This window comes from Ursus arctos, unplaced genomic scaffold (genome assembly GCF_023065955.2).
Source record: "Ursus arctos isolate Adak ecotype North America unplaced genomic scaffold, UrsArc2.0 scaffold_2, whole genome shotgun sequence".
Lineage (NCBI taxonomy): Eukaryota > Metazoa > Chordata > Mammalia > Carnivora > Ursidae > Ursus > Ursus arctos.
The window spans coordinates 41,985,373-42,000,938 of record NW_026622874.1 but is presented as its reverse complement, the minus strand read 5'-3'; positions in this window follow the sequence as shown (position 1 = coordinate 42,000,938).

Here is a 15,566-nt window from a genome sequence, read left to right as displayed (position 1 = left end):
TAAAACAGTTTTCTGAAAAATAAGCTTTAAACTTCCTGCTAGTTTTAACCACTTTAATCCTATAGGGCATGATTTCAACACCATAGATGAATCACAAAATCACTTTTCTAAATTAAAAAAAGTGAGACAAATGACTACATACATTATAATTCTATTTATAGGAAATTTAGGCAGAAGGAAAGCTGTAAGGGCAGTAATCAAATTACTATTTGAGAAGGAATGGAAATGAAAGGATAGTGAACATGAAAGGACACTAAGGAACACTTTTGGTGATGGAAATATTCTATCTTGATTGTAGTGGTAATTATATGACACCATTTCCCAAAATTCATTGAACTGTATACTAAAGTAGCATGAAATTTACTGCCTGCAAATTATACTGAAATAAACATCAGTCTTAAAAGACAAAGTTGGTTTTTGGCAAAAATTAGTGTTAATTAACAACCTTCTGACAATATTGATCAAATAAAAAGAGAGCACACATATGCAATGTTGAGAATGAAAAGAAGGGACATAACTACAGTTGCAGCTATAACTGACATGATGACAGTAATATATAAACATTTCTGACAGAAAGTTTACAAAAATAAACAAAATTGATAAAACTGAATCAGAATCGAGAGGGAGCGACAGTGGTCCAATATCTATTAAGATACATGAATCTGCAGTTAAAACTTAACCAATATAGAAAAACAAGGTCCAGATGATTTTAGAGAAAATTATAGCCCACTTTCAAGGAATAGATAATTCTAATTTTATAGAAAGTTACCCGGAGAATACAAAAAAAGGGACGATTCCAATATTCACTTTGAAAAGCCAGTGTAACTTATTATCTAAATTAGGTTTGGGTACTATAAGAAAGAGATATTATAGGCTGATATCAATTGTGAAAACAAATGCAAAAAAAAAAAAAAAGTAAACCAGCTCAGCAATATAAATAAATATAATTTAACATAACATGAGTAATTTGAATTTATTCCAGCAATATAAGGTTGTGCTAATATTATACAATTTTTTAAATTTATAAATATGTACCAGCTTAAAGGGAGGAAACTGTGTAATAAACTCAATAAATGAAGAAAAAGTGAAAAAAGGTAACATCCATTAATGGTACAAAAAGTCATAAAAAACAAGAAATATATGAAAGCTTCCTCAACGTAGGAGAGTAGCAAACATTCTAAATGAAAACATACTGATATCATTCTCCTTACCATCAGAAAAAAGAAAAAAGAATATCTCTACTCAGCTTTTATCAATGTTGTTCTAAAAATCTGTGCCAATGCAGCAGGCAGATTTAGAAAATGTAATTTTAGAAATTACATAAATTAGCAATGCATAAATATAAGAAAAGTGGCTGAAGACCTACATAGATAAAATGATTAAATTTTATTGGAAGCATTTAAAGAAAGCCGAAAGGGGGTTATACCATATTTGTGGAAATGAAAAAAGTGTAAATTGTTCTATATGTTAAGGGTAGTTTTACTAAATTTCCTAACAACTGACTTAAACAAATCAAATTATTGGAGGAGCAAAGATTCTAGAATATTCTGGAATAAAGTGGGGAAAATGTTTTATCTAATATCAAGATCTATCAGAAAGTTGTGATAACTCAATAAGTATGGTAAGGCCAGTGGGAAGAGAAAAATTGATCACTGGACCTTTGAACACTACATCAAAAACTAATGATGTACTATATGTTGGCTAACTGAACATAATAAAAAAATAATAAAAAAATTAAAATAAAATAAAAATCAGTGTCCTGCATGTGACCACTTATGTATGCAAATATGATATAATATAAGGTGACGTTGTCCATCAGTGTGAGAAGAAATATCTTGTACATAAATGATGTTAGGAAAATTGGCCATCTATATTGGAAAAAATTATATTGGATTTTATTTCACAGTATCTACAAAAACTCAGTCCTAGATAGACATAAACATGAAAGGAGTATTTTGAAACTTTTATAAGAAAAGAATTACTGTACCTTTAGTGCTAGAAATTACGTCTTGAAATAGTTGTAATATTCTTGTAATTACCTCTTGTAATTGTAATAATCTTGTAATTCTTGTAATTACTTTCTTGTAAACCAGAAGGTTTCAACTAGGTTAAAATTAAAAGTTCTATTGAGCAAAGGACTCCAAAAACATGAAATACTAAAAAACACACTGGTAGAAGAAATTAGTAACATGTTATCATCTTATAAAGAATTCCTACAAATCAATAATAGAAGAGACATACAACTTATTTTTTTTAATGGGCAAATAATGAATACGTATTATAGAAAAGAGGCACCAAAACTGACCAATGAATATACCAATAAATATACTAGAGATTTATGTATGTAAACATATATAAGCTATGGAGGAAAATGAAGGAGCTTAAAGGGATAGGTGAAAGGGGCTGGATTGGGGGTATATTTTGAGGACAGGATAAACATGTCTTATGATGCATCAGCTGTGGTATAAGAAAGAAAATGAGAAATTGAAGATGACCCCTTGATTTTGGCCTTGAGCAACTGATTAATATTCAGTAAGATGGGAAGACTATGGGTAGAGTACGGTTTTTTTGGGAACAGAGTGATGAATTAAGAACCTTGTTTTATGTATGTTAGGATCTAGATGCCTATTAGTGTTAACCAGTTATTGACGCCTCAATTTGGGGAGTCACTTCACATAACTATAGTAATAAATCAGAAGAAAAAAACCTATCTGATATTGCCATATATCATAAAAAGATATTTGGCATAATTTACAGTCATTTGTCTTATTTAAGAAACTGAATTAAATAGGAATAGATGAAAATTTGATCTTTAATTGTGAAACATTGAAAGAATTTCTGTTGATATCAGGATATGACACTTTAGCCACAATTAAATTAATGTTGTGACAAACAAAATTATTTAAGATAAATAAATAATGTATATGAAATGTGGATACAGGAGCAAGTTTATTTTCACCATGTGAAATGCTAGAGAAATCTGTTTCATTGAAAAAGCCCACGGAGGCATTAAGAAATGTACAAGATGATCCTGAGTCACCTTGTAGAGTTAGAAAATAAGGAAGTGCTAAAAAACCAAAATTATAGGGACATGCCAAAAGTACACAGGAGTCACATGAAAGGTCTCAAAATGGCCAAAGGTGGGCCAATTTAAGAAACAAATAATACAGTATTCATGAACATAAAACATAAGTAGAGCCATTTTAAAATGGAGCCAGAACAGCCATGTCAGAGGAAATGCCTTGCATGTCCAATTTTCTGAAACTTCAATTGGGCTAAATTGACAGCATTCCAAGAAGTCAGCAGGAAAGCAAATACCCTGTTTGAGAAGACTGATAAGTGAACTTTGGCCTAGTGATCACTTCCCCTGGCCAATCGAGGAGGTACAAATATAGCCCTGCTTCTCAGCACCAATCAACTCTTTTCAAAACAACTTACCTAATCTTCCTCCTTTTTCCTGTAAAAATCCTAAGTCCACCTTCTGTAATCAGTACACTATTTGAGTTTCTACCTAAATCTGTGTGCCCCAAATTGCAATTCTTTGACCCACATAAAAGCTTTACTTCTTGAACTGGTTTCTTGTTTTTAGGTTGGCGTACAGGATTATCACTTGAAGTATACACTAAACATACAGAAATCCATACTGATGCTCATAAAGGATTGAATAAATAAATAGGAGTAAAGAAACGTATTTTCACACTGAAGAATTCTAAGTAATTGATGTAAATACTTCCCATAAGGAGGTGGAGCTTAATTCTTAATACTGGCAAACACCACTTCATCTAGGTAATTCAGGTTAACATCATCAATGATGTCACGTTGATAATATGCAGCTTTGATATGCTGTGATGAGAATGACGCTTCCTTTCTGTGATCCTCCTCCAAAAACGCATACCCTCAATAAAATGATGAAAAATAATTTAGGCAAATTCCAACTGAGGGATGTTCTTCATAATTGCTGATCAAAATCATCAAGGAAACAAGGAACATCTAAGAAACTATCATGGTCTAGAGAAGCCTAATAAGACAAAATGACTAAATGTAATGTGATGTTCTGGATGGGATTTTGTTAAAGAAAAGAAACATTAAATAAAAACTAAGGGAATCTGAGTAAAGCATGGAACTTAGTTAACTACAATGTATCACTATTGGTTCATTACCCATGACAAATATAGCATAGTAAAGTAAAATGCTAGCCATAGGGGAAACTTAATAGAAGTGTTCAGGGATACTATGCACTATATTTGCAATGTTTCCTTGAATTGAAAACTATTCTTAAAAAAGTTTATTAAATGTTAGCACAAGGAGAAACATGATCTATTTTTAAAATGTACTTCATAATTAAAACCTTTCCACCAAGAAAAGAGAAGTGGAGTAGAAATTCACAAAAACTAACTTGTTCAACACTTGCTCATTTTTTCAAAATCAGTTAGAGTATCTTCTCTATTTTTTTTTGATACTCAGAACATTTTTACTAATAGAATACAATCAAAAACTTTCAGAGTATCTTCTCTATTTTGAAGGCTTTCTTATTGCATGATTTATGTGCCTTTTCTACTCAGTGTTACACTTACTGGTATGTTTACCTGTGTCCGTTTTACCATAAGTTCCCAAGTAGGAGCTATGATTATTTTTCTGTTTATACTCAGTGTCCAGCTAACGTAAGTACATATAGTTACCTGTATGTGCTAATTAAATGCATAGGAGATTGAGACTATGGAAGAGAAAGAACTAAAGACAAAGATACAGAAATGCCATATGGAAACAACCAGAAAATGAAACAATCGACAAGACATAACTGAAAAAAGCTGGAGAAAATTAAGAACAAGGAAAATCCAGGATCATGAAAGATAAGAAGGGGAAGTTTCAAAGAAAAAAGATCAATAATGTCAAAGGCATCAAAGAGGGTATGGGGAATTTTTAATAAGGTTGAGTACGGTTGGTTGAATTATGTCCCCCAAAATAGTATGTTTAAGTCCTACCTCCCATAACTAGGAATGTGACTTTATTTGGAAATAGGACCTTTGTAGATATAATTGAGGTAAGATTAGGTCATACTAGATTAGAGCCCATAATCAATGATTGGTGTTCTTATAAAAGAAAGAGGGAGATTTAGACACAGAAACATGGAGACAGCACAGGAGGAGGAAGGCCACATGACAATGGAGGCAGAGATTGGAGTGATGCCACTGCAAAGCAAGGAACTACAAGGATGACAAGACCACCAGAAGCTAGGGAGAGCATAGAAAGATACTCCCTAGTATCTCTGGAGACTGCATGGCCCTGCCAACACCTTCACTTCAGACTTCTGGCCTCCAGAACTGTGAGGAAACAAATTCCTGTTCTAAACCACCCAGTTTGTGGTAATTTATTGCAGTAGCCCTAAAACACCAATACACTGAAAAGGACTAAATACATGATTAGGAAGCTCATGGGGAGCATTCCAAGAGAACTGTTTTAGGTGGGAGACAAACCAAAATTACAAATACCTGGGAAGTGCATGAGTGGTAAAGAAATTAATTTCATAATCAAAAACCATCATTTCAAAATTTTTGAAGTCATCAAAACAAAAATAAATTATGCTTTTTCACTTATAATAATAATAATTTAACATTTTTTATATTAAGCAATTTTACAAGGTTAGCAAAATCTCTAACAGCGTATTTTTATGTGCTATTGGGGAATTGGGAATGAGGATGACAATCTTGGACAACAATTTGAAATGGTTTTAACATAAAAATTCATAGCATCTGTAACATCACAAGTTTATTATCATTTTGGAAATTTCCTTCCTAATTTTATTTTCGACAATACTACAAAATCGATTTTCACACTTCAGCTCATAATGAAGTAAGAGGTATCTCTTTCTTTTTCTCTCTTTCTTTCTTTTCTTTCCCTGCTGTGCAATCAGATTCAGGTTTTCTTTGCAGCCAGCTCTATGTGCAAAGAATCAGAATACCATTTCATTTCCTGTGACTAAGGTCAATATGTAGTTCAATCTTAAAATAGCATAAGGAATAAAAGAATACTTGTATTTGGCTCCTCTAGCCGCGAATCCTGTACTGTGTTTGCCATCAGATAGGCACTGCTAGTAGAGAGATTATATCAAAAACTAGCAGCAGCCATTTTTTTTCATTAGGGATAGACTTCAACTAACTTTGACCATTGTTTTTAGGAACAAAAGAAAGTCATTGATTACTTAATCTTTTTTTTCAAGTTTTTATTTAAATTCAAGTTAGTTAACCTAAGTGTAGCATTGGTTTCAGGAATAAAATTTAGTGATTCATCACTTACTTAGACAACCCAGTGGTGGTCACAGCAAGTGCCCTCCTTAATGCTCATCACCCAATTAGCCCATCGCCCCGCCCACCACCCCTCCATCAAATCTTATCATAAGGTTGTCTGGGTATACCCAGGTTCCCCCACTATTAATGCCTTTTTAAAACTAAATGCAGTAACCATTTCAACATGTCAGTATCAGAATAGTCATTCTTAACCCTCATGGCCCATGATATAGATCCTTGCAGTAAGCCTTAGTTTACACCACGACAGAAGATAGCAGGACTAAAGATAACAAATGAGACAAGCACAGTTGACTATTTTATTCAGCAGTTCAACTGTTTTACATATATAAGACCCCAGAGTTGCACCCTTCAGGAAATGATAATTTTAATCTGTGAACAATTTAAAAATAGATTTATATATGCAATCTAATGAAATCTCCATAACCTTGGCATTCAGATTTATTTCAAATCTTTTCTTGACAGAGAAAAATAAAAATTGGGATACCATTAAAAAGGATTCTGAGGAATGTAAAGTATGTTCCATCTTTTCATTTATTGAAACTGTGCTATGGGTTGGCTTTTAAATTATAGTATTTCAATAAAATTAAATTTTGGAGATGATTACTTTAAAATTATCTTTTGAGAAATACTTGGTGAATGGAATTTTGTTCTCCCAGAAAACCTAAAAGAAAAAAAATCTCTGTTTTATAATCAATTGTTGTTGATTTTATAATCAATTTTTATTGATTGATTAATGACATTAGGAATATTATTAATAGCATCATGTTTAATTACTAATTAACAGGATTTCTTAATAGAATATACATTTTAACAATGGAACTAGCAGCAACCACATTTTTTATGATATAAATAGAATCTTATATCTAGTCTAATAAAACTCAGTCATGTACCCAGCCAGACTTTTGCATATGTTTTATTCCCTTTGATTGTTAAAAACATGTCAAACTTGAATCAAACAGAAGTTCTCAGGTGTCACTTTATGTTTGAATTTCATTTAAAAGATGATATATAAGCTGACCTAACTGGTTATATTAACTGGGCTATTAACCGTTTACTTTCAACTAACTACACATCTTAGGAAAGACTTATTTTATTTTCCCCAAGACGTGATCACTTCTATCTTGCAGTACATAATTTAATAGATATTTCTAGAAGGATAACTTATAAAAAGAAACTATATTCTACCAAATACAGCTTAGTATCATTACACAAAATATTACATTGTGTTCCTATTATTCTTCATTAGAGACTTGAAAGGGATTAATTCTAAAAGTTTACTCAGTCCAGAGCAAAAATTGTTAACAATGTTGGGGAATAAGGTAGCCCCACTTATCTGCAGGGGATACATTCCAAGATTCCCAGTGGATGCCTGAAATCACAGATAGTATTGGACCCTATACATATGATGTATTTCCCTATACATACATACATACATACATAACTATGATAAAGTTTAATTTAAAAATTAGGTACAATAAGAGATTGACAACAATAACTAACCATAAAATGGAATAATTATAACACTATATTGTGATAAAAATTATGTGAATGTGGTCTCTCTCTCTCTCAAATCATCTTATAGAACTGTACTCACCATTCTTCTTGTGATGCTGTGAGATGATAAAATGCCTACATGGTGAGACGAAGTGAGGTGAATGATGCAGGCATTGTGACATGACATTAGGCTACTGTTGACCTTCTGACCACATGACAGAAGGAGGGTCACCTGCTTCTGGACCGGAGATGACCATGGGTAACTGAAACTATGGCTAAAAGGGGACTACTGTGTATACACTTGGAGTCAGAAAAATGGTTAACCTAGTGTTAAATGTTCAAATCTGGAACCAGACAGCCTGGCTTCTAATCTACTTGAGTAATCTAATTAATCCTCTCTGAAATTCAGCTTCCCTTACATGCAAAAAGGGAATGATAGAACTATCTTACAAGGTTTATAAGGGAATGAAAGCAGATAATTCATTTAATACAGCACCTGACATGTAAAAATTAATCATTAGTCAGCAATTATCATTACATCAGTAGAGCTTGGATAGTTGAAACAATGTCACTGCAAGGCCAAACAAGAAACTTTGCTCATAGATTTTTTTTTATTATGTTCAATTAGCCACCATATTTAGTTTTTGATGTAGTGTTCAATGATCCATTAGTTGCATATAACACCCAGTGCTTATCACATCATGTGCCCTCCCTAATGCCCATCACCCAGTTACCCCATCTCCCACTCCCTCTCTTCTGCAACCCTCAATTTGTTTCCTGGAGTCCAGAGTCTCTCATGGTTTGTCACCCTCTCTGATTTCTTACCATTCAGTTTTCTCTCCTTTCACCTACGGTCCTCTGCACTATTCCTTATATTCCACATATGAGTGAATCCATATGATAATTGTCTCTCTCTGATTGACTTATTTCACTTAGCATAATACCCTCCAGTTCCCCCCATGTCAATATAAATGGTAGGTATTCATCCTTTCTAATGGCTGAGTAATATTCCAATGTATATAAGAGTCACATTTTCCTTATCTGTACACCCGTGGAAGGACATCTTGGTTCCTTCTACAGTTTGGTCTTTGTGGACATTGCTGCTAAGAACATTGGGGTGTATGTGCCCCTTCTTTTCACTACATCTGTACTTTTGGGGTAAATACCCAGTAGTCCAATTCCTGGGTCATAGGGTAGCTCTACTTTCACGTCTTGAGGAAACTCCATACTGTGTTCCAGACTGGCTCTACCAGCTTTTGGTATCAGCTGAGATGTGATTTGTGACGCAGTATGTGATCTATTCTGTAGAAAGCTCCAAGTGCACTTGAGAAAAATGAGTATTCTGTTGTTTTAGGATGGTATGTTCCGTATATATCTGTGAAGTCCTTCTGGTCCAGTGTGTCATTCAAAGCCCTAGTTTCTTTGTTGATCTTCTGCTTAGATGATCTGTCAATTGTTGTATGTGGGGTGTTGAAGTCCTCTACTATTAATGTGTTATTATCATTATGTTTCTTTACTTTGGATATTAACTGGTTTATATAATTGGCTGCTCCCATGTTGGAGGGTATAGATATTTACAATTGTTAGATCTTCTTGCTGGATAGACCCTTTGAGTATGATATAGTGTCCCTCTACATCTTTTACTACAGTCTTTGGTTTAAAATCTTATTTGTCTGATATGAGGATTGCTACCCCAGCTTCCTTTTGAGGTCCACTAGCATGATAAATGGTACTCCATCCCCTCACTTTCAATCTGGAAATGTCTTTAGGTTCAAAATGAATCTCTTCTAGTCAGCATATGGATGGGTCCTGCTTTTTCATCCAATCTGATACCCTGTGTCTTTTGATGGGAGCATTCAGCCCATTTACATTCACAGTAACTATTGAAACATATGAATTCAGTGCCATTGTATTGCCTACAAAGTCCCTATTTCTGTAGATTGTCTCTGTTACTTTCTGGTCTATGTGACTCTTGGGGTCTCTCCTCACTTACAGTATCCCCCTTAATATTTCTTGCAGGGCTGGGTTGGTGGTCATATATTCTTTCAGTTTCTATCTGTCCTGGAAACTCTTTATGTCTCCTTCCATTCTGGATGACAGTCTTGCTGGATAAAGTATTCTTGGCTGCATGTTCTTCTCATTTAGTACCCTGAATATATCCTACCAGCCCTTTCTGGCCTGCCAGGATTCTGTGGATAGGTCTGAAGTTATTCTGATGTTCCTCCCTCCATATGTAAGGAATCTCCTCCCCCTAGCTGCTCTCAGGATAGCTTCTTTGGCTCTAAGATTTTCAAGCTTCACTATTATATGTCTGAGTGTTGATCTGTTTTTATTGATTTGGGGAGGGGTCCTCTCTGCCTCTTGGACATGAATGCTTCTTTCCTTCCCCAGTTTAGGGAAGTTCTCAGCCATGATTCCCTCAAATATATCTTCTAGCCTTCCTTCTCTCTTTCCACCCCCTCTTGGATCCTCATGATTCTGACATTAGCTCTTTTCAATGCATCATTAAATTCTCAAAGTCTTTCTTCATGAGCTATTAGTTGTTTTGCTCTCTTTTCCTCAACTTCCTTCCTTTCCATCAGCCTGTCCTCTAGGTTATTATTCTCATTTCCACCTCATTGACCCTAGCTTTTAGAGCATCCACTTTAGACTGCATCTCCTTCATAGCATTTTTAATTTCAGGCAGATTAGATCACAATTATGCCCTTAGAGATTCTGTATTGTTGTTTATGCTTTTTTCAACCTTAGCTATTAACTTTATAACTGTTATCCTGAATTCCATAGCTGATATTTTGCTTATATCCATGTGGATTAGCTCTGTAGTAGGGAATATTGCCTCTGGTTCTTTCCTTTGGTGTGTTTTCCTCCCTCTAGTCATTCTGCCCAAGGAAGGGTGGTTGAGTGAATGAACAGCGTCCAAAATATCAACCATGACCCAAGCAAAATGCACCTTAGAAAAAAATCCAAAGTGGTCTGAAGCCACCACAGAAAAGCAGATAATGCCAAAATGAACCAAAACAATATAAAATGAGGTGGGAGAGAGAGACTGTGATCTCACAGGGTGTACAGAGCAGGGTGGCTCCTGAATGAATTTTGGTCTGTGTGTTAGAGGACATCATATCCCAAAATTGCAAGGAAAGCAAAGTTCATATATGTATATATATATATATATATATATATATATATATATATATATATATATATATATTATATATAATTGGATAGAGTGAAAAAAGGATTAGAATGAGGCATAAATGTATATAACGTAGATGTGAGGAAAAAACGTTAAAAAGCGACTTACAAACATAAGTCGGTAAAATAAGAATCTAGTTGAAATGGGAAAAGGTTAAAAAAAAAGAAAAGAGGGGCGCCTGGGTGACACAGCGGTTAAGCGTCTGCCTTCGGCTCAGGGCGTGATCCTGGCGTTATGGGATCGAGCCCCACATCAGGCTCTTCTGCTATGAGCCTGCTCTTCCTCTCCCACTCCCCCTGCTTGTGTTCCCTCTCTCGCTGGCTGTCTCTATCTCTGTCGAATAAATAAATAAAATCTTAAAAAAAAATGTAAAATTTTAGACTGAAGGATAAACAAGTTGTGCAGAAACACCTGTAGCTCAATATATAATTTTCCCCTGGCACTGGTGTTTTACAGTCCTGTGGGATTTATACACTTGTCATTCACCTGTTCTTCCAATCTGTCTTCTGGGGGAGGGGCCTGCTGTTTTGCTTCTCAGGTGTCTTTGCCTGGGCAGAGTTGCCCTACCCCTTGTCAGGGAGAATGGCTCAAGGTGAACTCTGTGGCTCTGTGTGGCTTCTGTTCCCTGGTGGCTTTCTGACCCTTTTGAGAGGGTCAGAGCAAAAATTGCTGTGCCAGTTCTTCAGCTAAGAGCCACTAGATCATGGTCCCCCTTCTTCAATAAACTCCCTAGGTCAAACCGTCTCCACTTCTGTGTGCCCCAAACCTGCATACACCCCTGGTTTGCCCCACATCAGTTCTCCTGGGGGGAATCACTGGAGCCATGAGCAACACTTCACTTTTGTGTTTTTGAGACCGCAAGTGATTGTGGGCTCACGCACACACCTTGCTCCACTGCTCCCAGGTCATGGCTGGGTGCCATCCTACTATCCTTTCCTGGACCACCGCCGCCCTGAGAGCTATTGCCTAGTCGTGGGCACAGCCATTTCATCTCTCACAGGCGATATTAAATGGCCCTCACATTCCAGTCTTTTTCAGGGTGCTCAGGTAAAGAGCGATCTCCCTACCTGCCCAGCTCTAGGTTTATGGTGACCAGAGCTGAGAGTCTCTTCTAGGCTCAATGACCGTAACCAGGTTCTCTGCTCTACTTCTTGGGCACTCTATTGGATGAGACACCCCCATTCTTTCTGTGTCTTCTGAGATCTTGAGGCCATAGTGACCCACCTAGGATTCTGCTTTCATTGCCTGTGCCCCTTTCAGAGAGCAATGTCTTTCACTGGAGCAGATTCCTAAGGGTTCCAATTTTGAGATCCAATGTTATATCACTTTCCAGTAACCAGCTTATGGAGGCTCCCTCCCCACTCTGTTTATCTTCTGATATTTCTCAAAGATTCATGATTCTGCACCTCCTATCTTGAATAAGCAGTTGTTTTTCTGCTTGTGAAGTTCCAGGTATATTTTCTTACATGTTAGATTGAATTCATGTGTCTTCAGAATGGTTTCATAGCTATCCAGCTAATTTCAAGGGACCAGATGACACAAGGTCCCCTACTCTGCAACCATCTTCTAGAATGCAGCTTTCAACTAAACTGCTCAGATTTTTAATATAATCTAGAAGAGACTTAGAAATGTGTAAGTATGGTGCACTTGGGTGGCACAGTTAGTTAAGAGTCCAACTTTTGTCTTCAGTTCAGGTCGTGCTCTCAGGGTTGTGAGATCAAGCCTGAAGTTGGGCTCTGCACTCAATGTGGAGTCTGTTTATGTTTCTCTCTCCCTCTCCCTTTATCCATCCTCCCTGTGCACTCTCTCTCTTTCTCTCTAAAATCAATAAATAAATCTAAAGAAAGAAAGAATGAAAGAAAGAGAAAAGGGGAAGGGGAAGGGGAAAGTGAAAGGGAAGGGAAAGGAAGGGAAGGGAAGGGAAGGGAAGGGAAGGGAAGGGAAGGAAAGGAAAGGAAAGGAAAGGAAAGGAAAGGAAAGGAAAGGAAAGGAAAGGAAAGGAAAGGAAAGGAAAGGAAGTTATGTTGTAAGTTCTTCCCTAGGTTGAATGGCTGGGAACCTAGGAAAGTGGATATTAGAAGTCACAGCTGCTACAGTTAATGGAGAACCAATTTTCTCTTAAGGTTTTTAAAGCTTTCTGCATGTGCTCCAGTATGACCAAGGAAGTTGTCAAAGAGATAGTAGTTGTTTTTTCTTTTTTTTTCTTTTCCCTCTAAAGGGTTGATTATTTGAAGAGCTTGCAATCTAGTTTTAGAAATGTGCCTAAGAAAATAAGCGCAATAAATAAGAATGGAGACACTTGTGTGTTTTCACTTCCCCACAGCTAGAATTAAAGAAAATCCAGAGTCAGTGTTCTTCACCTCTATGCGAATTGTTAAACTGGATTATACTAGCCATGTGCCCTTGGAAAGAAGTTAAGGTACTATTCTCCTCAGGAGTAGGAAAGGGAATTTGAGAATGTTTGGGCTTCTCTGTGTAAGTGAGGAAACATTCTGAAATAAATATGAAGAATGATCCTTACCTTAGTCCATGCTTGCATAGGATAATTTATATATCATTTTTCATGTCTTCTATGAGGAGAGATAAGGAGGAAATTTGTGAGGATGTTTTAAGCTCTTTCTATCAGATACGGAAAGAAGGGGAGGAAAATTTGACCTCATAGGAAAATTATCTGAGTCGGTAAGGGAGGAAAATTTGACCTCAAATCAAGAACAGTGACCAAAAATGACAATCTGCTCCTGATTTGAATTAATTAGAAAAATAATAATGGACTCTTTACAAGTTTTCTTCTGCTTTTTGCAACTTTAGTTTGTATTTTGCATTAGTGGTGGTGCTCTCTATCAAAGTAGTGGTGGTTTTGGGAGGTTACAAATAGAAAAGCCCCAACTGCTACAACTGAAAAATAAATATCACACATTGAGTAAAAGATGCCTGAATTTTCCTCTGTAAATTATCCTACTTATATCTGTCATTATTAAAAATCGATTATATTGGTTTACCTACCTAATGTACCTACTAAGTTGCATTATTAAGACTTTATGATGCTGTTTCACATCGTCTCGTTTCAAATATATATCAGGATCAGCCTATGGAAAATGCTGCCTTCTTTTCTGAGCTTAAATGGGCCCTGACTTTGGATCACCATATCATTTAGACAGCACTATCCAGGAGAAATTTCTGTGATGAGAGGCTCCTGGCTGGCTCAATCAGACTCTTCATCTCAGGGTGTGGGTTCGTGACCCACATTGGGTGTAGAGATTACTTAAATAAATAAATAAATAAATAAATAAATAAATCTTAAAAAAAGAAAGAAATTTCTGTGATGATGGAAATGCTGTGTATGTGTGCTGTTCAATAACACAGCCATTATCCACATGGCTATTGAGTACCTGAAATGTGACTGTGAGACTCAAAACCTAATTAAAAAAAAAAGGTTATTGAGGAATTATTTACATACAATAAACAAAATAGCCACAATTTCCATTTCCTGTACTCTCTATTCCTTTGCGTAAATTCATATTTTCATGTAGTATCATTTTTTTTTTCTGCCTGAATTTTTCCTGTAACATTTCTTGTAGTGTGGGTCTGCTGGTGATGAATTCTTTCAGGTTTTGTGTATCTGAATAGTCTTCTGCTTAGCTTCATTTTTATAGATTTTTTTTTGTTTTGACTAAATATTGAACTCTAGGTTGACAGTGTTTTCTTTTCAGTACTTAAAAATATACTTTAAAAAATACTCCACTGTCTTCTCACTGGAATTATCTCCAAGAAGAAATCTCTTTTTTCCCCATCATCCTTATCCTCTGTAATGTAGTGTAACATTTTCTGTTTATCACTGATGTGGAGCCATTTGACTATGATGCAAATTGGTCTAGTTTTCTTCAGGTTTCTCGTGCTTGGTGTTCATCAAGCTTCATGGAACTGTGAGTTTGTCCTATTTGGAAAATTTTTAGCCATTATATATTTTTGCAAAATATAAAAATTTTGAAAAATTTTTCTGTCCCTCCTTTTCAAGTTTGAACATGATGTTTTGTTTCTTCTTCTTTTTTTAAATTCTCTTTTATTTCTGTGTTCCTTTTGGGTAGTTTCTATTGCTACTTCTTAAAGGCCACTAATATTTTCTTCTGCAATGTCTAATCAGTCTTTAATCCCATCTAGTATAATTTTCATTTGCCCATTGGTTTTTTTATATCTTCCATGTTTCCGTTTAACTTTTTGAACATATAGAATGTAGTTACAATAATTGGCATAATGTCCTCATCTTTTAATTCTAACATTGATGTCTGTTCTGAGTCAGTTTCACTTTACTAATGTTTTTCTGCTTTTTTGCATGCCCAGTGATTCTTTCTCAGCTACTGGATATTTTGAATTTTAAATTGTAGGCTTCTGGGTTTAAAAAAAATCCTATAAATATTCTTAAGCTTTGTTCTGGAATGCAGTTAGGTTACTTGCAAGTAGTTTGATCCTTTGGTTCTAGTTTTAATATTTACTGGGTGAGAGTGGAAGAGTGCTCAGCTTAGAGCTAACTACACCCAGCTACTGAAACGAAACCCTTCAGTACCCTCTATCTGCTC